This window comes from Camelus dromedarius, chromosome X (assembly GCF_036321535.1).
Source record: "Camelus dromedarius isolate mCamDro1 chromosome X, mCamDro1.pat, whole genome shotgun sequence".
In the NCBI taxonomy this organism is placed as follows: Eukaryota; Metazoa; Chordata; class Mammalia; order Artiodactyla; family Camelidae; genus Camelus; species Camelus dromedarius.
In genome coordinates this window covers 72,656,922-72,683,430 of record NC_087472.1, presented here as the reverse complement: position 1 = coordinate 72,683,430, position 26,509 = coordinate 72,656,922, and positions in this window count along the sequence as shown.

The window sequence follows — 26,509 nt, the reverse complement described above, 5'->3', positions numbered from 1 at the left end:
AGGTGACTGGATAAAGAAGTGGTGGTATATTTATACAATTGAATACTACTCAGCCATAAAAAACTGACAACATAATGCCATTTGCAGCAACATGGATGCACCTCATAGTTTTATTGATCTATTCTACTATTAGGTTTTTTTTTTCTTTTTAGTCTCTTTCATTTACTTCTGCTGTTATCTTTATGATTCCTTTCCTTCTACTACCTATACCTTTGAGTTTTGTTTGTTCTTTTTCTAGCTCCTTTAGGTGTAAGTTTATATTGCTTATTTGAGATTTTCCTTCTATCCTGGGTTAAGTGTGTATAATATAACTTCTCTGTTAGAACTGCTTTGCTGCATCCTATATATTTTGGATCATTGTGTTTTTGTTTTTGTTTGTCTCTGGGTATTTTTTATTTTTTTATTTTTTGAGTGGTTGTTTAATAGTATATTATTTAGCCCCCATGGGTTTGTGTTTTGGCACTTTTTCCCCTTATATTTTATTTCTAGTATCATAGCTTTGTGATCAGAAAAGATGCTCAATATTATTTTAGTTTTCTTATATTCACTAAGGCTTGTTTTATGACATAGCTTATGATCTATTCCAGGAAATGTACCATGTGCCCTTGAGAAAATTCTACTTCTTTTGTATAGAATGCGTGCTCTCTCTCTCATATATATATATATATATATATACACATATATATGTATGTGTATATATATATGTGTGTGTATATATATATATATAGATTAATTACTTCCTTATGCTCTAATGTGTCATTTAAGGCCAGTGTTTCCCTATTTGTTTTCTGTCTGTATAATCTGCCCATTGATATATGTTGGGTGTTAAATTCTTCTATTATTATTCTTTTACTATCAATTTCTCCCTAAATGTTTGTTAAAATTTCCTTTATGTATTTAGGTGCTCCTATTTTGGGTGCAAAATATTTACAATTACTATATATTCTTGGATTGATCCCTTGATCTTTATATAATATCCTTCTTGTCTCTTGTAACAGACTTTATGTTAAAGTTTATTCTTTGTGATATTGCTAACCCCAGCGATCTTTTATTTACACTTACATGGAATATGTCTTTTATCCCCTTACTTTTAGTCTGTGTGTGTCTTTAGATCTGAAATGAGTCTCTTTTAGGTAGCATATATATAGGTCTAGTATTTTATCCTTCAATCACTGTGTGTCTTTTGATTTAAGCATCTAGTTCATTTACATTTGAAATAATCATCAATATGTATGTTCTTATGGCCATTTTGTTATTTGTTTTTGTTTTGATTTGTAGGTTCTTATGGCCATTTTGTTATTTGTTTTTGTTTTGATTTGTAGGTCTTTTTTGTTACTTTCTTCTTTTGTTATTTTCCCTTGTGTTTTAATAACCATCCTTAGTATTATGTTTGATTTTGTGTGTGTGTGAGTATATGTTATAGATTTTTGGTTTGTGGTTACCATGAGTTTAAATTATGGAAATCTTTATATATATATATATATGTTATTGTTTAAGTTGCTGATCCCTTAATTTCAAATGCAATTTAACAATTCTGCATTTATTTTTTGTTTATTTATTTATTTATAATATATATTTTTAATTGAGTTATAGTCAGTTTACAATGTTGTGTCAAATTCCAGTATAGAGCACAATTTTTCAGTTATACATGAACATACATATATTCATTGTCACATTTCTTTGCTGTAAGCTACCACAAGATCTTGTATATATTTTCCTGTGCTATACAGTATAATCTTGTTTATCTATTCTACATATGCCTGTCAGTATCTACAAATTTTGAACTCCCTGTCTGTCACTTCCCACTCCCCTCCCGCCTGGCAACCACAAGTTTGTATTCTATGTTTATGAGTCTGCTTCTATTTTGTATTTATGTTCATTTGTCTTTTTCTTTTTCTTTTTTTTTTTTTAGATTCCACATATTAGCTATCTCATATGGTATTTTTCTTTCTCTTTCTGGCTTACTTCACTTAGAATGACATTCACGTGTATTTTTTATTTCAATTATGGTATTTTTCATCTCTGTTTGATTGTTCTTTATATTTTCTAACTTTGTTAAAAACTTCTAACTTCTTGCTCTATGCATCCATTCTCTGAGTTTTTTGATCATCTTTGCAATCATTGCCCAGAACTCTTTCTCAGGTAGATTGCATATCTCCACTTGATGTGGATCTTCTTCTGGGACTATATTGTGTTCCTTCACTTGGAACATGTTTCTCTGTTGCCTCATTTTGCCTAGCTTGCTTTTTTCATTTTTGTGTATCTGGGAGGATGGTATTGTTCCCCAATCATGTAGAAGTGACCTTTTTTTAGGAGGTTTTATTTGTGTCACAGCAGCTCACACCCCTCTCATTATCAGAACTATAACGTCTAGGAATTGTCCCCTGGAGCTGCATGGGTCTTTTTCTTTTGGCAAGCTGATTATGTGGGCAATCTCATAGGCTTGGTTGGGCTGCAGTCTATTTGGTTGATAGGTCTTCTTTGGAGGCTGCTGGATGCTCATTTGTATGATCAAGTTATAATCATTTGACTGCAGAACTCTGGAATGCCCTGTAGCTAGTGTTGGGATACTGGTTGGCCAAGTCAGAGTCCAGGAAACTCTGAGGCTGTTGTCCACCTACTGATGGATGAATCAGGGTCCTGGGACTAGTGCTGCTCTACTGGCATGCAGATCCATGACCGGGGCTCTGTTTGCAGGGCCCATGGGTCCTAGAAAATGTATCACATTGAGAGTGCTTGTAGCCATTTCCTGACACAGTTTGGTGGAGAGCTGGGGTGTATTGAATCATATGTTGGACATCTAATGGAGAGGGCCTGGTGCCAGCTGGTGCTGGGGCAGAATCTATCCTAATAGTTTGTGGGTGGAACTGCAGGCTACAGGGCTGTGGTTTTCTTGCTGGTGGTTTATGGCCACTGTTGGATCAACTTGGACCTGAGGCTATAGTAGGCTTGCTGTCAGATAAGGCTAGGTCCTAGCTGGTCTCAGGGAAGGTTCTGCCTTGCTAGTGGGTGAAGCTGGATCACAGGATCTCTGGCTGGAGTTGCTGGGTTTCCATGCTAGTGCCTGTACACTGATGTGTGGAGCTGGGTTCTGGGCCCTCTAATGGTCAGGGCCTTGCCCAGAGGTGACTGTGAGCTCAAGTGTCATAAGGCAGCCTTTCTGCTCATGTGTGGGGCTATGTCTGTGCACAGTTAGTTGCTTAGCCTGATGTTTTCCACCACTGTAACCTATAAAACAGTGGATCATGGCTGTAATTTGTCCTTGGGCTAATAAGGTAGAGAGAGGAGTCCACAATGGTGCTTGTCAGCACCAGGGTCCATGTCATAGTGTGAACTCCCCAAAATGTCTGCTGTCAGTGTCTGTGTCTTCAGGGTGACTTGCAATTGCTTCCTACCTTTCTAGTAGACTCTCCAGTATCAAAAGGTAGGTCTTACTCAGGTTCCTATCAAATTGCCACTTCTGCCCTGTGTCCCAGATCATGTAAGATTTTGTGTTCGCCCTTTAAAATTAAGTCTCTATTACCCCCAGTCCCCTGGTAGTCAAAATAGTAAGCCCTACTGAACTTCAAGCCAAATTCTCTCATCTTTCCAGTGCAGAATCACACACTGGCACACTCAATATGGGGTTCTGACTTCTAATTCCTTTGGGAGAACTTCTGAAATTGTAATTACTTTCCCATTTGTTAGTCACCCACCAGGGTTATGGGAGTGAATATATTGCTATTCTGCCCCTCCTACTCACTTTGCTGTGGTTCCTTCTTTTTATCTTTAATTGTAGAAGAACTTTTCTTGTAGGTTCCAGTTTTTTTCATCGATGTTTGTTCTACAGATACTTGTGATTTTGGTGTGCTTGTAAAAGGAGGCAAGCTCAGAGTCTTTGTATTCTGCCAACTTGGGCAATCTCCTTCAAAGATTTGTTCTGAGGATTCAATGAGATAATCCATGTGAGGTACTAACAAGAAAGATAGATAAACAGTAGGTGTTTAAAATGATCACTGCTATTATCATTTCATAAAGCTGGGTAAGTAGTGAAATCTAATAGATAAATCCTAGGGACAAATTAAAACATATTAAGAATGTAATTATTTTGGGAACTAGTAGACAGGTGCTCTTTTTTTTTAATTGAAGTAGTCAGTTAAAATGTATCAGTTTCTGGTGTACAGCACAATGTCCCAGTTATGCATATACATACTTATATTTCTTTTCATATTCTTTTTCATTAAAGGTTATTACAAGATATTGAAAACAGTTCCCTGTGCTATACAGAAGAAATTTCATTTTTTAAATCTATTTTTATATATAGTGGTTAATATTTGCAAATCTCAAACTCCTAAATTTATTTTTTCCCAGGCCCTTTCCCTAGTAACCATAAGATAGTTTACTATGGCTGTGAGTTTGTTTCTTATTATAGATGAGTTCTTTAGTGCCCTCTTTTTATCCATTTTAGATTCCACATATGAGTGATATTATACGGTATTTTTGTCTCTCTTTCTGACCTACTTCACTCAGAATGATGATCTCTTGGTCCATCCATGATGTTGTAAATGGCATTTCTTATATTTTTATGACTGAATAGTATTCCATTGTATAAATATACCACAACCTCTATATCCAATCACCTGTTGATAGACATTTAAGTTGGTTTCATATCTTGGCTATTGTATATAGTTCTGCTATGAACATTGGGGTACATGCATATTTTTAATTAGAGATCCCTCTGGATATATGCCCAAGAGTGGGATTGCTGGATCATATGGTAAGTCTATTTTTAGTTTTTTGAGGAATCTTCATACTGTTTTCCATAATGGCTGTACCAAATAGCATTCCCATCAGCAGTGTATGAGAGTCCCCTTTTGTCCACACACTCTCCAGCATTTATAATTTGTGTACTTTTGAATGATGGCCATTCTGATTGATGTGAGGTGAAACGTCACCATAGTTTTGATTTGTATTTCTCTGATAATTAGCAATATTAAGCATTTTTTTCTTGAATTATCCTTGTGTGCCTGGGATGAATCCGACTTAATCATGGTGTATGATTTTTTTATGTGTTGTTGAACTCTGTTTCCTAATATTTTGTTAAAGATTTTTGCATCTATGTTCATCAATGATGTTGGCCTGTAATTTTTTTTTTTTTTTGGGGTAGTGTCTTTGTCTGGTTTTGGTATCATGGTGATGGTGACTTCATAGAATGAGTTTGGAAATATCCCCTCCTTTTCACACTTTTAGATGAGTTTGAGAAGGACAGATATGAGTTCTTCTTTGTATGTTTGGTAGAATACACCAGTGAAGAAACCTAGTCATGGAATTTTGTTTTCAGGGTTTTCTTTTTAATTGATAATTCTATTTCCTTTGTAGTGATTGGTCTCTTCAAGTGACCTATTTCTTCCTTTAAAAAAATTATTCATATATTTTTTGGTGAAGGAGGTAATTAGGTTTATGTATTTATTAATTGGATGGAAGTACTGGGAATTGAATCCAGGACCTCACACATGCTAAGAAGGCAGTATACCACTGAGCTATACCCTCTACCCAGTCTATTTCCTCTTGATGCAATCTTGGTGGACTGTATGTTTCCAGAAACTTGTCTATTCCTTCTAGGTTGTCCAATTTGTTTCCATATAGTTGTTCATAGTATTCTCTCTCTTTTTTTTTTTTTTGTATTTCTGTGGTATTGGTTGTAATTTCTCCATTTTCCTTTCTTATTTTGTTCATTTGTGTTCTCTTTCTTCTTGATAAGCCTAGCCAGAGGTTTGTCAATTTTGTTTACTCTTTCAAAAAACCAGCTCTTGATTTGATTGATTTTTTATTGCTTTTTAAATCTCTGTTTTATTTATTTCCTCCCTGATCTTTATTATTTCCTTCCTTCTGCTGACTTTTGGGTATTTTTGCCCTTCGTTCTCAAATTCTTTTAGCTGGTAGGTTAGATTGTTTATTTGAGATTGTTCTTCTTTGAGGAAAGCCTATATTGCTATAAACTTCCCTCTTAGCACTGCCTTTGCTGCATCCCATAGATTGTGTGGTTGTGTTTCATTGTCATTTGTCTCAAATTATTTTTTAATTTATTTTTTGATTTCATCATTGACCCATTGGTTTTTTTAGTAGCATGTTGTTTAATCTCCATGCTGTCATTTTTTTCTCCTTTGTTTTTCTGTAGTTGATTTCTAGTTTCATGACACTGTGGTCAAAAAAGGTGCTTGAAATAGTTTCTATCTTCTTAAAATTGTTGAGGCTTCTTTTGTGCCTGAGTACATGATATATACTAGAAAATGTTCTATGTACACTTGAAAAGAATGTATATTCTGTTTTGGTGGGTAAATGTCCTAAAAATATCAACCAACTCCAACTGTTCTATTGTGTCATTTAGTTTCTCGATTGCCTAACTGATTTTCTGTCTGGAAGACCAGTCAAGTGATATTAATGTGGTGTTAAAATCTCCTACTATGATTGTGCTCCCATCAATTTCTTGCTTTATCTCTATCGGCATTTGCTTTATGTATTTAAGTGCTTCTATCTTTGGTGCATATATGTTAATGAGTATAATATACTCATCTTGTATTGCTTCCTTATTCATTATATAGTATATTTCTTTATCTTTATGGCCTTTGTTTTAAAGTCTATTTGTCTGATATGAGTATTGCTACTACTGCTTTCTTGTCATTTCCATTTGCATAAAATATATTTTCCATCCTCCCACTTTCAATGTATGTGTGTCTTTCTCCCTAAATTGGTTCTCTTGTATGCAGCATATTGTAGCTTCTTGTTTTATTATCCAATCTGTGACTCTGTCTTCTGATTGGATAATTTATTTCACTGACATTTATTTTAATTATTGATAGATGTGTGTTTATTGCCATTTTAACTTAATTTTTAAGTTGATTTGGTATTTCTTCATTGTACTTTTATGTTTTCCTTTTTGTGGTTTGATAATTTTATTTTTTATTATCTGTTTTGTTTTGGTTTTGGTGACCCTATTCTATACTTTTGACATGTGGTTACCCTCTTTTTCAAGTGTATTAACCCATTGCTATATCTGTTTGCTTTAAAGTGATTATCATATTAGCTCAAACACGTCCTAAAAAGAATGAAAAAGAAACAAAAAAAGTCTATATTTTCTTGCCCCTCTGTTGACCTTTAATGATTTTGATGTCCTCTTTTACATCTTCATGTTTATTGTATTGCAACTCAATGTAGTTTTCGTCTTCCAATTATGGTTTTCTTCTTTTTGTATCACCCTGCTTCTTTTCTTTTTAGAGTAGACATTTCAATATTTCTTTTAGCATAGGTTTAGTATTGCTGAATTCTTTAAGTTTTTGCCTGCCTGTGAAATTCTTTATCTCTTTTCCCTTCTACAGGATAGCCTTGCTGGATAAAGTATCCTAGGTTGCAGCTTTTTCTCATTCAGAACTTTGAATCTATCTTGCACTCTATTCTGGCCTGCAGTGTTTGTGTAGAGAAATCAGCTGAAAGCCTGATGAAAGTTCCCTTATAACTAACTCTTTGTTTTTCTCTTGCTGCCTTTAGAATCATTTCTTTATTTTTAATCTTGGCCATCTTATTTATATGTCTTAATGTAGGTCTGTTTGGGTTCTTCTTGTTTGGGACCCTCTGTGCTTCCTGTACTTGGATATCTGATTGCTTCTTTAGGTTTGGGAAGTTTCCAGTCATGATTTCCTCAAATATCTTTTCAATCCCCTTTGCTCTTTCTTCTCCTTCTGGGGCCCCTATTATGCAGAGGTTAGTATTCTTTCTATTATACCATAGGTCCCTTACATTGCTTTCATTGGTTTTTATTTGTTTTCCTGTCTACTGTTCTAATTGGGTGACTTCTGTTATCCTGTCTTCTAAGTCACTTACTCATTCCTCTGCATTGTCTTGTCTGCTTTTGACTACATTTTGCTCAGCTCTTATCTCAGCCATTGAGTTTTCTGTTTTTAATTGGCTCCTCTTTATAATTTCATTTTCCTTTCCATAATATTCTCTGTCTCTATTCATAGTCTCTTTCAGTTCCTTCAGTGCTTTGATTACTCCCTTTTTGAAGTCATGATCTAGTACTCTATCCAGGTCTATTTCATTGATAGTTCTTTCAGGGGATTTCTCTTGTTCTTTTAATTGGGAGTAGTTCCTCTGCTTCTGCATTTTACTTATATCTCCTTGGCACTATGGATTATTGAATATCAGTTATCTACTGTGTTCTTGTAAGTTTTTTTTTAAGTGGGAGCAATCCTTTATAGACTGTGTGCATCTAATGGTTTTGTCACAAGGTCTGTGTTTAGTATGAATGGTTGCCACTTCTTTCTTCTTCTAATGTCAGCAATTATACCTTTGATTAGGGGTGTGGCCAGTGTTGTGGTGAGCAGAGCCTGCCATGGTTGTTGAATGGGGCCTCCTTTTGGTTCTGTGGTTGTCACAGCTCTGACAGGGTCCAGATCTGTTCCCCTTTTCTTGAAATGGAGGCTTCCAGACCCATTTCTGAGCTGTGGTCCATGGTAGGCAGGGTTAGTGCTTCAAGTACTCTTTGTTGACACTGCCCTTGTCCCTGCTTTAACTGCAGGAATGTTAGCACTCTTCTCTGGTGTTCCCCAGGTTCTCTGCCCTTAGAGCTACCAGTGCAGATCTGCTGATATCTGGGTCACACACCTATATCATAACACAATGTTGAATCAGCACCAAACCCAGCACCGAGTCCACGTTTGTTTCACAGACCTACCAAAAACACTACTTCTGCACTCATCCTTTCTGTGTTAACTCTGCTTATTTGTCTTAGAAGCCTGTGCTCACAGAGCCTCCAGATCTGTAGCAATTGTGCAATCACACTAACAAGTCAGTGCAGTCCCCAGAGCTGTATCAGCTATGGCAGGCATGTCCACTGAAAACTCTACACCTGCACTTGCCCCCATTGTGTGCCAGAACTCAGCTCCTTGCTCATTTGTCTTATAGGTACAGGTCCACAAAGGCAACTGCAGAGCAGATCAGTTCCCACGGCCAGGGGCTGTAAACAAACATCAGTCCCACTTGTGAAGTTACAGAGCCCCTAGGTATGGATTTGGGTTTCAGCCCCACCTCTTCGTGGGACCCACACACCAGCAAATTTGGTGGCTATTGCTGAGCCCCACCTGTCTTCTCATGAGAAAGTGCTAGGGATAGTGTCTTGGGACTGTGGAGACAGTGGCTATGGCCCAGCTGCATTGTGTCCCTTCCCCCAATGCACATCAACACTGTTGCTTTTTTTAATGGGGGACCCAGTCTATTCTGTTCTGTATACAATCCTATCCATGGCTCACAGCACACTCCAGCCCCCTGAGGCTGCCTCTGTGCAATCAGCCCCAGCCCTCCACCCAGCTCAAGCATACAGTCCTGGCCCACCTCTGCCATCTCACACCTAGGGCTGGGGAACACAGGATCCCTTTTTGCCAGTTTCCCTCAGTCCTGTTAGTTGAAGAGATGTTGTACACTCTTCTGAGCCTCAGAGGTTCCCTCTCAGTCCCCAATGACTTCTACATTGGAGAGGGGGCATCTCAGCATAAAAGCACTATTCATCCTTAGTCTCTCCCTCCCCATGGGACACATCTCACACTAATTTCTTTTTACTTCTTTTTTTTTTTTTACTACTACCAGATTTTGTGAGGAATTTTGTCTTTTGAAAAAAGTGATGTTATGTCAAAGTTCAGCAAGTTTTCTGAGGGAATGGGCAGGTCCATGGATGTCGTTCTTGGTGTATTCATGAGAGAGGATGAGCTAAGAGCATCCTTCTACTCTGCCACCCTCTGGTGCTCTTATTTTAATCTAAGAAGTTTTGTGATGACGCGTTATACCTCGCCACCTTAGCCTCAGTGATATTAAGGTCATGGAATATTGTGATTACATACGATTGTGCTAGTTCTACCAGCCACTACCATGGTGTGTAGTAGATTTTGTATGCCAAGATGAGAGAAAGTGAAAGATATAAGGATCTATGCTCAAAAATGAAGGCAGTTAAAAGAGGAATAGGAAACTGGCAAGCTGTCCACATTCCATAATAAACATCATTTTGAGGACATTCCTCTATAAGCAAATGTAGTTTACACAAACTTCGAATTACTACTAGAGGAAGGTTAAGAAGACACAGGTGAGAGACTGGTGAAGATGAATAGCTGTAGTCTTTGGGCACTCAGCAGAAAGTCCACAAAACATGTTTCAAAGGCAGTGGTACTTATATTGGTGGATCAAGGCTCTGTGCCCCATAAAAGTTTGCAAGACATAGCAATTCAAAGCATCTGGTCAGAGTAGTAATATAAAGATCAGTATCACAGTATCAGCAGCTGCTGGGAGATGCATTGTTATTTTGAAAAAAAAAAGTACTTCAGTATTTGAATTTAGTATTGTTTTGCAAAATTCCAATTGAATATATTGCATAACTTTACTGGAGACATTTATGTAGGTGGACTGCATAACATGGCATAAAAGAGGGTGTGTTTTCTGCAGTTCAAAGGCAGAGCAGCCATACATTTTTGTTTTCTTTCCAAAGACAGTGTCCTGGAAGGGGTTCATGGAATTGGCAGACTCTGAGAATCTAAAACAGCTCAGTTGGCTAAGGGCCAAGATCATGGACTAGAAGGAAACTCGTAGCTCGCCCTCTCCCACAAATACACTGAGATTGACATCCACAGACTCACTCATCCAATCAGAACACATGCTGAAATTTGACAGAACATCGTCTGCTTCAAGAGACAAAATACGCTACTAATCTAGTAGGAGAAAAGGAAAAAAGAAGGAAGAAAAAGGAAAATACTGTGGGAACAGATCAGTAGGAAGGGAGCGGTAAAGGAGGTATAGTGCTTATTTGTTGGATCTCCCCCTCTCCAATGGAGAGGTCAGCAGGATGGAGGGAGAACCTCCAAAGCTCAGATCTGCATGGAATAGACCTTGACTGATAGAACTAAGTTAAACAGGCACAAAGTGTCACCGCAAACCCCAGCACTAGATGCAAACCAGCAGGTTTGGGACAGGACAGGATGCCTGAGCCAGAAAGAGGACTTAGGCCAACTGTATAGAGACAACTTCAGGGGACTACCATGTGCTGTGCACCATTAGGGGGAGGGTATACAGATCAGAACAACCTGGATCCCTCATAAAATACAAAAGAAAGAAAGCAAAGCAACACTGCTGGTGTGACTTAGGGGGAGGAGTGTATAGCCTTTGTTTCCACAGACCAATGGCACCATTACTGGTGCATTCTTAGGAGATGAAAGGTGGAGCTTAGCCACAGCCACCATACCCTCAGGTGCATGGTGCCCAGGTGGAGGCGGGTTTGAAACCTGAATCCATATATAGGGAGGGCTCCACAACCTCATAAATGAGACTGAGATTTGTTTACAGCCCCAAGGAGATAGGAACATTCTGACCCGGTGCCTCTATGAACTCACACCTCTAAGACAAACAAACAAGGAGCAGATTTCTGGCACAGAGCAGGGGTGAGGGCTGGTGTGGTTATTTTCTCCAAGCTAACCTATGGAACACAGAACTGATGTGGAGTGGGCAGCTACACTTAGCTGTGGTGTAACCCCCTTGCCTAACAACAAGGGAAGCAGCACAGACCAGGGGCATGACCTAAGGACCTCTGAAACCAGCAAAAGGAGTTTGCACAGCAGGGCAAGGGCAGGAGAGGCAACAACCACAAAACAAAAAGAAGGCCCCGTTCAACAGCCAAGCAGGCTCTGGCTACCAGATGAATGGCCACAACCCAAACCAAAGGGATAACAGGCAAAAGCCACTGAAGTAAGACTTGGCAACCACCATACTTAAGAAGGACCTCTTGACAAAATTCTTAAAAGCACACAGTCTCTGAAAGAACACATCACCTTTATTTTTCTTTTATTTTCTTTTTTTTTTTAAATTTCATTTTTACTTTTTAAAACCTTTGTATGTTTCTATTATTAATTCCTTTTAAATTTTTCTTCTAAAATATTTTATTATTTTCAAATTTGTCTCAATTTCATTTTTATTTCTCTTTGATTTGTTCTTCTGTTATTGATTATAGTCTGTTTTCAAATGTTTTTTTAAAATTTGTCTAAACGTGATTTTTATTTCTCTTCAAATTGTTTTTCTGTTATTCATTATACTTCTGTTAAATTTCTCTCTTTTTTAGTTTTATGTCTGCGTCCACTTTAGATAAATAAATAAACCACTTAAGGACCACAATACATAACTGATACTCCATAAACAATAGTGCCAGAGAGATATAAGTAAAATGAAGAAGCAAAGGAACCACTCCCAATAAAAAGAACGAGAAATCCACTGAAAGAACAATCAGTGAAATAGACCTAGATAGTCTACTAGATTATGATTTCAAAAAAGCAGTCATCAAATTATTATAGGAACTAAAAAAGATTGTGTATAGAGACAGAGAATATGTCAAAAGGAAATTGAAACTATAAAGAGGAGCCAATTAAAAACAGAAAACTCAATGGTTTAGATACGAGCTGAGTGAAATGTAATCAAAAGTAAGCTAGACAATGAAGAGGAATGAATAAGTGACTTAGAAGACAGGGTAACGGAAGTTGCCTAATCAGAACAGCAGACAGGAAAGCCAATAAAAAACAATGAAAGCAATATAAGGGACCTATGGTATAATATAAAGCATGCCAACATACACATAATAGGGGTCCCAAAAGTAGAATAAATCAAAGGAGATTGAAAAGAAGAAATCATGACTGAAAACTTCCCAAACCTAAAGAAGGAATCAGATATCCAAGTACAGGAAGCACAGAAGGTCCCAAATAAGAAGAACCCAAATAGACCCACACCAAATCATATTATAATCAGGATGGACAGGTTTAAGGATAAAGAAATGATTCTAAAGGCAGCAAGAGAAAAACAAACAGTGAGTTACAAGGGAACCCTCATAAAAATTTCAGCTGATTTCTCTACACAAACACTACAGGCCAGAAGAGAATGGCAACATATATTCAAATTCCTGAATGAAAAAGTCACAACCTAGGATACTTTATCCAGCAAGGTTATCATTTAGAGTAGAAGGAGAGATAAAGAACTTTACAGACTAGCAAAAACTGAAATAATTTAGCAACATTAACCTATGTTAAAACTAGCAAGAAATCAAGATAATACAAAGGATAATTATCAAACCACAAAAAAAGAAAGGTACAAAGAGGAAATACCAAATCAACTGCAAAACTAACTTCAAAATGGCAATAAACACACATCTATCAATAATTACTGTAAATGTCAATAAAATAAATACTCCAACCAAAAGAAGATAATAAAACAAGAACCTACAATATGCTGCATACAAGAGATGCATTTTAGTGAGAAGGACACACATAGATTGAGAGTGAGAGGATGAAAAAAGATATTCCATACAAATGTAAAGGACAAGAAAGTAGGAGTAGCAATTCTAATTTCAGACAAAATAGACAGAAATAACAAAGGCCATAAAGAAAGAGAAAGAAGGACATTATATAATGATTGAAGGAGAAATACAAAATGAGGATATTACATCCATTAACATATATGCGACCAATATAGGAACACCTAAATTCATAAAGCAAATACTAACAGATATAAAGGGAGAAGTTGATGGGAATACAATCATTGTAGGAGACTTTAACACCCCATTAACATCACTGGACAGATCTTCCAGACAGAAAATTAATAAGGAAAAAGAGAAACTAAATGATACAATAGAACAATTAGCTTTGGTTGATATTTTCAGAACATTACGTTCTCCGAAAATAAAATATACATTCTTTTCAGGTGCACATGGAACATTGTATAGGGTAGATCATGTACTTGGACACAAAAGAAGCCTCAACAAATTTAAGAAGACAAGAATTATTTCAAGCGTCCTTTCTGACAACAATGCCATGAAACAAGACATCAACTACAGAAAAACAAAGGAGAAAAAAATGACAGCATGGAGATTAAACAATATGCTGCTAAAAAAGCCAATGGGTCAATGATGAAATCAAAGAAGAAATTAAAAAATACTTTGAGATAAATAACAATGAAACACAACCACACAGAATCTATGGGATGCAGCAAAGGAACTTCTAAGAGGGAAGTTTACAGCGATACCGGCCTTCCTCAGAAAAGAAGAAGAACCTCAGTTCCATGTGGACAAAGACCATACATGTCCATCTACAGGATCTGCTAAACTACTTCTCAATCCCTATATTCCAAAGACTTGAGAAACACAGTTAATTTTCATGTGCATTTTAATCACACCAAAATAAAAAAGGAACTCATATAAATGTTGGTCTAAAACAATAGAATTGTAAGAATTATTTTAATTTATATAAAAGACTAAAATCTGATACTACATTCAAAAAAGGTCCCCTTCCTGACACTGAGGGATAAAAGGCCACTGAAACTATGTAATCTAATTCACTCTTAACTGGTTTCAGAGAGGATCTTCATCAAAAGGAGGAAACGTAAAAAATTAACTAAATGGAGTTGGGAGACCAGAACAGGGTGCCTTGAGATGATAGTAGAGCCCGATAGGAAGAAGAAAGACTCCTCTTCTTTCCTGGTAAGGACTCAGCCAATATAAAGCCATGGACTCTTTTTTTGCTACAGTCCTCTCAACTTCATTTTCACCTCTATAAAAGGGTTCTTCTTCCCTTGCCATGCAGGAACTTGCACATGGCTCTCAATGGTTGCAGACCCCAAACTATAATTCTCTGTGAATAAATAAAATAGAGATTAAAAACAATAGAAAAAATCAATCAAACCAAGGGCTGTTTTTTGTAAGAGTAAACAAAATTGAAAGACCTCTGGACAAGCTCACCAATAAGAGAAAATAGAGAGCACAATTAAACAAAATAAGAAAGGAAAATGGAGAAATTACAATCAATACGACAGAAATACAAAGTATCATATGAGAATACTATGAACAACTCTATGGAAACAAAATGGGTTACCTAGAAGAAATGGACAAGTTTCTGGAAACATACACTCCACCAAGACTGAGTCAAGAAGAAATTGACCACTTGAACAAACCGATCACTAGAAATGAAATTGAATTAACAATAAAAAAAAAAACCTCCCTACACAGAAAAGTCCAGGTGGATTGTTTTACTTGGGAATTCTACCAAACATACAAAGAAGAACTCATACCAATCCTCAAACTCTTCCAGAAGATGGAAAATGATGGAGTACTCCTAAACTCATTCTATGATGTGACCATCACCCTGATATTGAAATCGGACAAAGATGCTACCAAAAATGAAAATTATAGACCAATATCACTGATGAACATAGTTGCAAAAATCCTCAACAAAATATTAGGAAACAGAATCCAACAGTACATAAAAAAGATCAGACATGATGATCAAGTTGGATTCATCCCAGGAACACAAGGATGGTTCAACACATGCAAATCAATCAATGTAATACACCACATCAACAAGAGAAAGGACAAAAATCACATGATCATCTCAATAGATGCAGAAAAAGCATTTGATAAAATTCAACACCGATTTATGATAAAAATTCTGAACAAAATGGCTATAGAGAGAACATACCTGAACATAATAAAAGCTATTTATGACAAACCTACAGCCAGCATGGTACTCAGTGGTGAAAAACTGAAAACCTTCCCACTAAAATCTGGGTCAAGACAAGGTTGTCCACTCCCACAACACCTATTCAGTATAGTCTTGGAAGTCCTAGCCACAGCAATCAAGGCCAATATGTTTTTTAGGAGCATGTTGTTTAATCTCCATGCTGTATTTTTTTTTCTCCTTTGTTTTTCTGCAGTTGATTTCTAGTTTCATGGCATTATGGTCAGAAAAAAATGTTTGAAATAATTTCTATCTTAAATTTGTTGAGTCTTCTTTTGTGTCTATGTACATGATCTATCCTAGAAAATGTTCCGTGTGCAGTTGAATGTATATTCTATTTTCACGGAATGTAATGTTCTGAAAATGTCAACAAGTCAAGTTCTATTGTATCATTTAATTTCTCTGTTGCCTTATTTATTTTCTGTCTCGAAGAATTGTCCAGTGATGTTAAAGTGGTGTTAATGTCTCCTACAATGATCATATTCCCACCCATTTCTCCCTTCATATCTGTTAATATTTGCTTTATATATTTAGGTGCTCCTTTATTGGGTGCATATATGTTAATGAGTGTACTATCCTCATCTTGTACTGCTCCTTTAATCATTATAAAATGTCCTTCTTTATCTTTACTTATGGCCTTTGTTTTAAAATCTATTTTGCCTGAAATCAGTATTGCTACTCCTGCTTTCTAGCCATTTCCAATTGCGTGGAATATCTTTTTCCATCCTCTCACTCTCAATCTATGTGTGTTCTTCTCCCTAAAGTGGGTCTCTTGTATACAGCATATTGAAGGTTCTTGTTTATTATCTTGTCTGCCTCTCTATGTGTTTTGATTGCTGCATTTAGTCCATTGACATTTACAGTAATTAATGATAGATGTGTTTTATTGCCATTTTGAACTTAGTTTTGCAGTTGATTTGGTATTTCTTCTTTGTACTTTTTTATTTCTTTTATGCACCCCTAGGTATGGATTCAAGTTTCAACCCTGCCTCCACCTGGGTGCTGTGCTGGAGGATATGGTGGCTGTGGTTGAACCCAGCCTCTCTTCTCCTCAGATTGTGCCAGTAATGTTTTCTGGGTCTTGGGAGATAAAGGCTTCAGGACCCCTCCCCCTAGGGCATATAAGCAGTGTTGCTTTCCCTTTTTTTTTTTTCCATACTTTGTGGGGGATCCAGGTGCTTCTGTTCTGTACACCCTTCCTGCAATGGCACACAGCACACTGCTGTCCCCCAAGGTTTCCTCTGTGCAGTTGGCCTGAGTTCTCTGCCCAGCTGGGGCATCCCGTCCCATCCCCTACCTGCTGGTTTGCCACTAGGGCTAGGGTTTGCAGGGATCCTCTGTGCCCATTTATCTTAATTATGATAGCCAAGGGTTATTCTATAGCAATCTGAGTCTCAGAGGTTCCTCATTTGTCCCACTGACTGCTCCATTGGAGAGGGGGAGACTCATCAAATGAACGCTATTCCTCCTTTGCCACTCCCTCCCCAAGGGACTGGCCTTAGTTGTCTAATCTGAGGAATTGCTCCAAAGAGGTAAGGGAGGAACCAGGATATATATGAACTATTTTGCTGGGAAAAGCATGTGGTCAAGTATAAAAAGCTTACTGCTAATCACAAAGAACAGACACCTCAAGTTAATGATTTTAGTACTTTTCTATGTGTGGGAAGGTGCAAGAATCTGGGGTCATTGAACTTTTCCTTAAATATATATCTAAATTTTCTAAAGGCCAGTATAGTCAAAGCACAGAATGCTTCCCATTTCTCTCCATTCTGAATTCCACTCAGAATGGGCAATTGCAGTGGTTAATGGATTGACTTTGTAGAACTGGAATAGCAGGCATCATTTTTTTTTTTCTTTACAGTTTCCCCTGTTGGTTATAAATTCAACTTAGGTTTGGGGGGCATTCCATGACCAATTTTCCCATGGTACTAAGAATGCTTATTCCTAGGTCAATCAAGGACCTCAGTGATAGGCCATTATGTGCTATATCTGGATTAGGCCCTGTTAATAACCTAAAATTCTCTGGATCATCTGTCTTACTAATATATTATGATCCAGGAAATGTTTTTCCCTTGTTGCTTCTTCCCATTTCTGGAGTTGTACTATTGCAATTAATTTTATAGAGAGCTATGATATTAGATTATCATTAAGTTTTTGGAGGTCTAGTTACATATTGAGTAATGCAAGAGACAACAGTCTTATAAAATTGGATATGTGTAATATAGCTAGTAACATTAATAAGGTTATAGTATAGCAGAGAGAGAAAAACAAAGCCTAAACAGCTTGAAAACTGTTTTTGCAAATAGAGAACAAATTAAAACAATGATTAGTATAACCAGTTGAAATCTGGATCACAATAAGCCATCAAGTCCAGAGGGGAGCCAGCTGGAAAAAAACAAATTCTGGAGGAATCATGTAGAGAGAAAAAGATAAATGTTTCATGTTTGTTTGTAAAGGTATACTTTATCACCTTGCTGTAGGTCATAGTTAACAAAAAAGGAAAGGTTGTCTGGACAACAAAGATTAAAAGCCAGTAATATTTTATACAAAAGCCATAAAACTATAATTTATATTTATCAGTTCTTTCAGTCATATGTAAGTTTTGTTGGTCTGGATGAAACAATCAGGTTTTCCTTTAGAGTTTTGTCATTTCTTACCCAATTCAGTGATATGATCTAAAAGTCATCAGAAACCCAATTTGTCAAAAAGTCCTTTTTATGAATCTTCTTGAAGATTTTCATTTTTATAAAAGCATCAGAGTAAAATAATATCTGTCTATAGATGACAAAAGACTTAAAATAGCATGATTAAATATCTGATTACAATGTAATTGACAAAGAAATTTGGTTATTTCTGTGTCATACAATATTTTAAGATAATAACTAAAATTGGTAACATTATACTGGGATACGCAGCAGATTTTTAGGAATTCCATATAATTTCTAGAATATCTATATTAATGACATTTACCCATACAATATAACCTAAGGAGCATTATCACCACTTATTGACAATGTTTCCCATGTATTATAACATACCAAATAAACCTAATTAGTTTTAAATTTTTGTTTGATAATTCAGAGGCCCTCTGAGGCAGCCCACAGTTAGCTAGCAGTCAAAGAACTTCATTTGGAATTCGACTTTAGGGATTTCATTAAAGATATCAAAAAGTTTTTAAATATTTGGCTAAATAAGATCATAGGTCACCGTGAAATAATACCTATTCACTCAAAGTGACAATAAAAGATGTTAAAGGCAGATATGGAAAGTTACAACAGATTACTTAAAAAATAAAGAAACTTTATAATGTTATCAAAAGTAGATTAACATTCCAAAAAAAAAAAAAAACCAACCAACATTGATTCTCTTAACACAGAGAAAACAAAATTCTAGTTTTATACTGACTTCATTTTAATATTAAAATTTATGTACTCAGTTAAATTTAATTCTAATCTTAGTCAATCCTGAACATGCATAAAATTTGTTTCAGATTTCCTTTCCCCAAAACTTTCTCTACTTTCTTTTTTATCTTCAAATTTTATTCTGTTTTTCCTTTTTTTTTTTCTATCCAGGACAAAATTACTTTATTTTCCCTTAACAAAATACATTTCCATTCCTTATTTTTTTCATTCCCTACAAAGATGTTTTCATTATTAACTGTATCACTTTTAATTATATATATTAATTAGATTCTTAACTTTTAAAAACCTTGGTTTCTAGTAAAAATGAAGAAGTAAACAGCTATGAGCTGTCTTCTACATTAGCATTCTGTAGATTGGCAAACATAAATATTATTTATGATTACTGAAATGTGATTTTTATGGAAAGATTTTCAGTGTGGCACCAAACATTTTTATTAATACTCCTAAATATCTTTAGTTTTTCTGTAAAAGGAAGCCTATATTTAGTAATTAATGTTTCAGTATCTTATTTTATTTGGGAATAGTCTAGGTACTAAATAAGTTTCCATCATTTAACTTAAAAATACTCTGAAGTTTCAAGTTACCAAAAATCTGGGGAAACTAATTTTAAATAGGTATACCATAAAACATACTTATTCTTAAAGAGTTCACCTAAAAGCTCTTGCCCCATTTATAGCTACTTAATTCACTTGTTCCCCAAAATTATGTTTAGATTTCCCATGAAAACTTTATGAGACTTAGACCAAGTCAGCAATCATCCCAAGTTATTTCTCTTGTTGATAAGTTTTATAATAGAGATAATGTGATCTTATTTGACTTTAGTAAATCTAGGTGCAATAAAAGTAAAACATATCTGTATAAATTAAACAAAATACTTAAAGTTTAATATCGAATATTAATTTATTATTGAACATTTCCTAGATTCTATGAATTTGAAATTCATTTGGGTATGATTTTTTTATTATATTTAGGAATATTTACTTTATAAGCACTTACTTTTAAGCCAATTAAATATAGCTCTTTTACAAATTAATTTTAGAAATACTATCCAGACTTAGAAAAATACCATATCTATAATGTACACATACAGACATATAGACTGCCACAACCAGAGATCTCATAGCATTCATTTTAAAATTTAGTCATGAATCAGGTATAACCATATAAAATTCACTAGTTTATAAATAACAGTTGGAATAATTAAGTTTATTCACTCAGATGGATAAGGCTTTTTACTCTTAAGACTTGTATTTGTCCTTGTTAAATCCTTAAGTAGGCCATGAATTAGATTTTAGGCAAGGGAGCCTTTCCAGTAGTTTGTACTTTTAAACCTATTTCTTTTTTTTTTCTTTTGTTTTAGATTCTACCTGATTGAGTTAATTAGACTCAATCTCAAGTCTTTGTGGGCTATACTTACATTTCTCATTTGTAGAAATTTACAAGACAAAGATAGTTGCTTTTAGCTTCCCAAAGAACTGGTCTGCCACCTAAATGATGTAAAAAGATTGATTTGACCAACTATATTTTCTTTTATTTTTTCTTTATATCAGTGAGAAGATTTCCACCTAAACTGGAAATCAAAAATTGTATGTTCTAGAACTCTAAGATTTAATTTATCATGCCATTAAATATTTTCTCAAGGTATCCAACAAAGGCCTTATATCTGGGCACACAAGTTAAACCCAGAGCAATTTATCTTAGGGGCAAAAAAAAAAAACAAACAAACAAACAAAAAAAAAACTTCCATTGTTGCTTTTATTAGCCCCTGAATATTAGCCCCTAGGTTTTACTTCATATTGTGTGGGCTCAGGTAACCCTACTGGTTTCCTTTTAGTATGTTCAATTAATATTGCCTAAGGAACAAATTTATATGCCCTATCTTATAAAATCAGGCAGGGGAATCATTCCCCAGTGAAACATAATGTCTATCCTACAATATAATTACACAAAATATATGCATCTGTGTTATATAAAGCCTGTTCAAATACACAAATTTTTATAAACTTTCATCTCTATTCTATCCACTCTTATACCTTTACCTCAACCTCCATTATGACCCCACCACCAAGTGTCAGTCTTATAAAGAGTCCCAGAAACTTTCCTTTTATCCCCAGCCATTTTATCCATTTCTGTATAAAAGGCTTTGGGGTCCCCATTGAGGGATCTAGCTAAGGGACACAAGCCTTTTTGTCAGTTATTAACTTGATTAATTGGCCTCACTCTTACCCCAAGCAATTGTTGGTCAGTTATCTCAGTGTAGTTTTCTTTCTGTTTTTATTAATTTTTTTAATCTGGGGTAAACAAAGCATGCTTGTTTGGGGCCCCTTAATGTTGGAGGGATGAATAAGGGAGCCCTTTTTTCATTTCATCTTAGGTAGTATAGTATCAAAGCCTTTGTTTTGATCCCATCAATGTCCATTTTATTTATTCCGTTTCTTAAAAACAATTTAAGATTTCCACCCTCTTGGGACAAGTACCTTTAAAATATCCACCTTCTTAAGAAGTCTTTTGACTTTCCCCTTAACTTATTCCTATTCTCTTGTTAATAAGCCTAATTAGCATTTAATAATCTAATGTTTTTATTAGCATCTGTAAGACACATTGAGGGAAAGTCAAGGCCACACAAATAAGGCGTCCCAAATGGTATAGTGGAAAAAGCATAGATTTTAGGAAAGTTGTTTTCAACCTCTGCTGAACATTGAAATGATATAGACACCTTTAAAAAATATTGGTGCCTGCAATCCACAGCCCAAACCTTCTAAATGTCTTCTGATTTTTTTAGTGTGAGCACTGGTCTGAGCATCTGAGTTTTTAAAATGCCCCCTTAGCTGATTATAATATGTAATTATGTTGAGAACCATTTACTTAAAAGCAGAGATATCTGAGTTTGTATTCTAAATCCTTTACTCACTAGTTGTATGACATTAGCCAAATTCTTATAACTTTCTGATCTTCAGTTTCTGCATCTGTAAAATGTGGTTAATAAGACCTATCTTACAGGGTGAAATAACATTAAAGGATTAAATAAAAATAAAATGCAATGTGTATGGAGCATATAAGTAGTGTTTCATAAAGATTTCTATTATTCCATATCTTGACTATTCCACAAAAAATCTCTGTGCATACAAAGGTAGAAAACAAATCTGTGATGGCAGAGATATTATAATTCCTGACCCTGCTGAAATAAGGTCAAATTAAGTGAACACAAATGGTAATCAATTCCAGTTTGCCCTTCAGCAATGGCCCCTGCTTGATATCTTCCTGCCTGTATGCCAGGAACAGCAGCAGGGAGGCCATTCTGAAGAACATTTCATTCCATTGCGACAGGCAAGTGTTTTGATTTTCCACTGCATCAACTTCCTGCAGAGACCTGCAAATGTTTCTTCTGAACTTTTCCCCAGCTTCATTTGCTATTAACCCTGGCAGCTGCACCTGGCAGGAGGTACCTTGTAGGGCCTCTTTAGAAGTCTGGAGTGTTTGGTAGGATTAATTACAGACAAAGCTGTGGAAACTTTCAGAGGTTAAAAGTGCAAACAACATAGAAGTGACCACTAATCTCAGTATCCTACTTATCACTCAGCAAAGCTGATAAGTAAATTTAAACTTATTCAACATGAATTAGTTAACATGTCAGGAGAAAGATAAAGTTATTAAATAAACCATTTTCACTCTTAAATTATCAACTTATTAATTGATCTGAAGGGAAAGAATGTAATAGTGCTATTAATGTGCAACTGTCCTTGTTTCTCATCTCCTTATTCTCAGTTTTGCAAGTAAATCCTACAGAAAATGGATCCTGACTGTTCTACAGACCTCCCCCTTGCTGGGAATAAAAGGAAAGCAATTGAGACACAAAGGAACATGTCAGTTCATAAATATACAATTAACCAATTTTATTATTGAGTAAAACAAATATTAGGTGGATGCAGATAGCCAGCAAGTTTTAGTAGATTTTCAGCTCTTTATACAGAATTAAAATTACAGTTGTTATATAGCATTCCTTCTTTTAATGAACAGTCAGCAGGTACTCAATTTATGTCAGAAGTTTTTATTGAGCTTACTTTGACATCTTATTTTCTGTAATTCTTTATCAGGCTTACTCTAACATTTGTTCTTCATACTTCTTTATCAGTATCTCCTATCGTTGCTCCAACAGTGTATCTAGCGCATATGATTAGTCACATCCATCAACATTCCTCAGTAAGGTTAGTTAACTTTAGTTTTCTCACACTTATTCTCCCTCTTGATAAATTTGGATATCAGATTTTTGATACAATTTGCATTATCAGGCTGATTTATCTTTGAGATGTTCTTAATTTTCTGTATGTCCAGCAAGACCAAAGCAATGTATGTAACAAAAAATGATTACTATTATGACAGGAAGAATTTAAAATAATACTAGCTTTAGGTGAGTAGCCTTTGAAGGTAAAATAAAAGTGATAAACAGAGTGGATTCTTGATTAACAACACACAAAAGTTATCATATAACAAATGTGTATAATAAAGTGATTAGTTTTAGCAGATTGTTTTCCCAAGTGCTTTACAATTTGAGAGTTATTCTAAAGTTCTCTTTTTTTTTCAGTTCATACCTAAAGTATAATCAACGTGTTGAGCTTGGAAGATAGGAAATATTATTCCTATGCATTAAACTACAGGCAATAGTAATAACTCTCTTCCCAAGACATGTTACCAATATAATAAACACATACTCCACCAAGCCCATTATCCATTATTAAAGTTTGATTATGGGGCACCTATTATAAGATAAATATGGAACTATTAAATTCTAAGAAACAGTATTTAGTTTGTTCTAAATCTTAAGAACAAACTCACCCAACTGGCCATTTCTCACATTTGTCAATATAAATAGCAACATTTTAATTATAATCAAAAGCACTATTTGAATTACAATCAATTAAATCTCCTTGAATGACAGGCACCTGTATAATATATTTTCTTCATACTGGTATAGAAGAACATTTACAGTAACACTATGGAACAAAAACCATGAGAATAACTGCACAAGAAGAGAAGAACAGGTTTATTTTGCCTGCGCCATCCCTTCTTCCAAGCTGGCCTTGAAAAGTGCCAAGAGGGAATCTTGCAATTAAACAGAACTCCCCTCACCTTGAAAGGATGGTTGCAGTGAGCAACCAGCTTCTCAGCCTTAAGGGGCACCATTCGAAGATCCTGCTTCAATTTCATCCCACCCATACTGGAAAAGCGGAGATGTAGAGAGACAGCTAGGAACAAGGAAGGAAAACAGGATTTATTAGTAGCATCCATGTAGTGAGAGCAATTGTGGTTCACAGTGACCTGTTCTGCACTGAAACCAAGGAGATACTGCCACTGAAGAGACCAGTACCCAGCACAGCTGCCATAGATCCTCTGAAACTTCACCAGCTTTCAAACAGCAAATATTCACATTCACTAAGGCCAAGAACCTGAGTCTCTTTCTGCCACCTCCCTCCATCACCTTCCTGTGTCCTTCCTTAATGATAACCCCTACAGCTGTGCACTTATACATTGCCACCTTGATGCATGTCACCAGACTAGAGTGCAGTACACATGACTGAGAAGAAACTGTGCAGCCACAAGAGAGCACACTAATAGCCAGGACCACTGCAGATACTTTTGGAAGTAGATCACGCTGTCTTTTATCACTGACCTGCACCATTCCATGCACGTGTAGATAGCTCATCTAGCTTTACACCTGCATGTCCCCGGCCCACACTTTGTCATTGACCTCCACTGCTATGAGCCCAGGTCAAGACAGAGAACTCACAGTAGTGCATGCCAACAGTTGGGGCCCTCACAGTTGCCTGAGAGTCCATACTTTTCCCCAGTCTTAGCTGATGGTCCTGCCCCCACCACTGTGTGTGTGTCTGCAATCAGCCCCTATCAATACACAGGCATCTGAAGCTAGTGCTTCACTCAAGTTTGTGCACACCACTGGGTCTAACCACCACCATTTCCTGAACTTGTTCTTAGTCACTGAAACTAGAGGCATTGCTTAGAGCCCCAATAGCACTTGCAGCCATTGCAGACCCCCACAGTTCTTGCCAAGGACCATGAATTTATCAATGCTATAGAACCCAGTAGCCTAAGCTGAAGAGATCTCATGCTCCCTCATAACCAGTGCTTCCACATGACCTCATACTTGGTGCCCTGCAACACTATACCCAAGATCACAGCATGCTCCAGCTTGCCTCCAACTACAGGTGAAGGTCTTTTCTTACACAAGTTGGTCCATGAAGTCTGGAAAAGGCGATTCCTTCAAATATTCAGGCACCAATGCAAAGCTACAGGAATCACAAAGCGCCAAGAAAATATGACTCCACCAAAAGAATATACTAAACCACCATAAAATAGACCCAAAAAAGTACAGATCAAGGAATTGCCTGACAAATTAATATAATTGTTTTAAAGAAGTTCAGAGAGCTACAAGAGAACACAAATAAACAATGATGTCAGAAAAACAATAGAAGAACAAAATAAGGGAGAAGGGTCAAAATGGTGGAGTAGAAGGATGCTTGTAGCTCGCCCTCTCCCATGATTATACTAAGACTGATTATACTAAGACAGAACATTTGCTGAAATTTGAAGGAACACTGCCTTCTTCAAAAGAAAAAATATGCCACCAATCTGGTAGTAGAAAAGGAAAACAAGAAGAAAGGGAAAAGAAAATAGTGTGGGACCCATTCCGCAGGGAGGGAGCAGCAAAGGAGGAATAGTGCTTATTCACTGGGTCTCCCCCTCTCCAATGGAGAGGTCAGCAGGATGGAGGGGGAAACTCTGAGGCTCAGATCTGTAAGGAATAGTCCTTGATAGACAAAACTAAGTAAAACAGACACAAAGGGTCCTCACAACTCCCAAACCTAGAGGCAAACCAGTAGGGGTAGGACTGGACAGGCTGCCCGAGCCAGGCAGAGGACTATGGCTGACTGTATGGTGGCAACCTCAGGGTACTGCAGTGCGCTGTGTGCCATTGCTGGGAGGGCATACAGATCAGAACAGCCTGGGTCCCCCATAAAATATGACCAAAAAAAAAGCAAAGCAACATTGCTAGTGTGCTCTGGGGGGAGGGGCACTGTAGCCTTTGTCTCCTCAGGCCCACCACACAATTACTGGCATATTCTTGGGAGAAGAGAGGCAGGGCTCAGCCACAGCCATCATATTCTCCAGTGCATGGCTCCCAGGTGGAGGCAGGGTCGAAAACTGAATCAGTACATAGGGGATCCACAACCTCATCAGCAGGACTGAGATTTGTTTACAGCCCTAGGCAGAGGGGAACGTTCTGCTCTCATGCCTTTGAACCCACACCTCTAAGAAAAGCAAACAAGAAGCTGAGTTCTGGCACAGAGCAGGAGTGAGTGCTGGTGCAGCCATTTTCTCCAAGCCCAGACTCAAAACTGATACAGCACAGGGAGCAGCACTGAACAGGGTAGTGACCCGCCCAACTATCATGCACATACATGGCAACGGATCGCAGCATTGGGAGGAGGTGTGACCTGCCCACTTACTGGG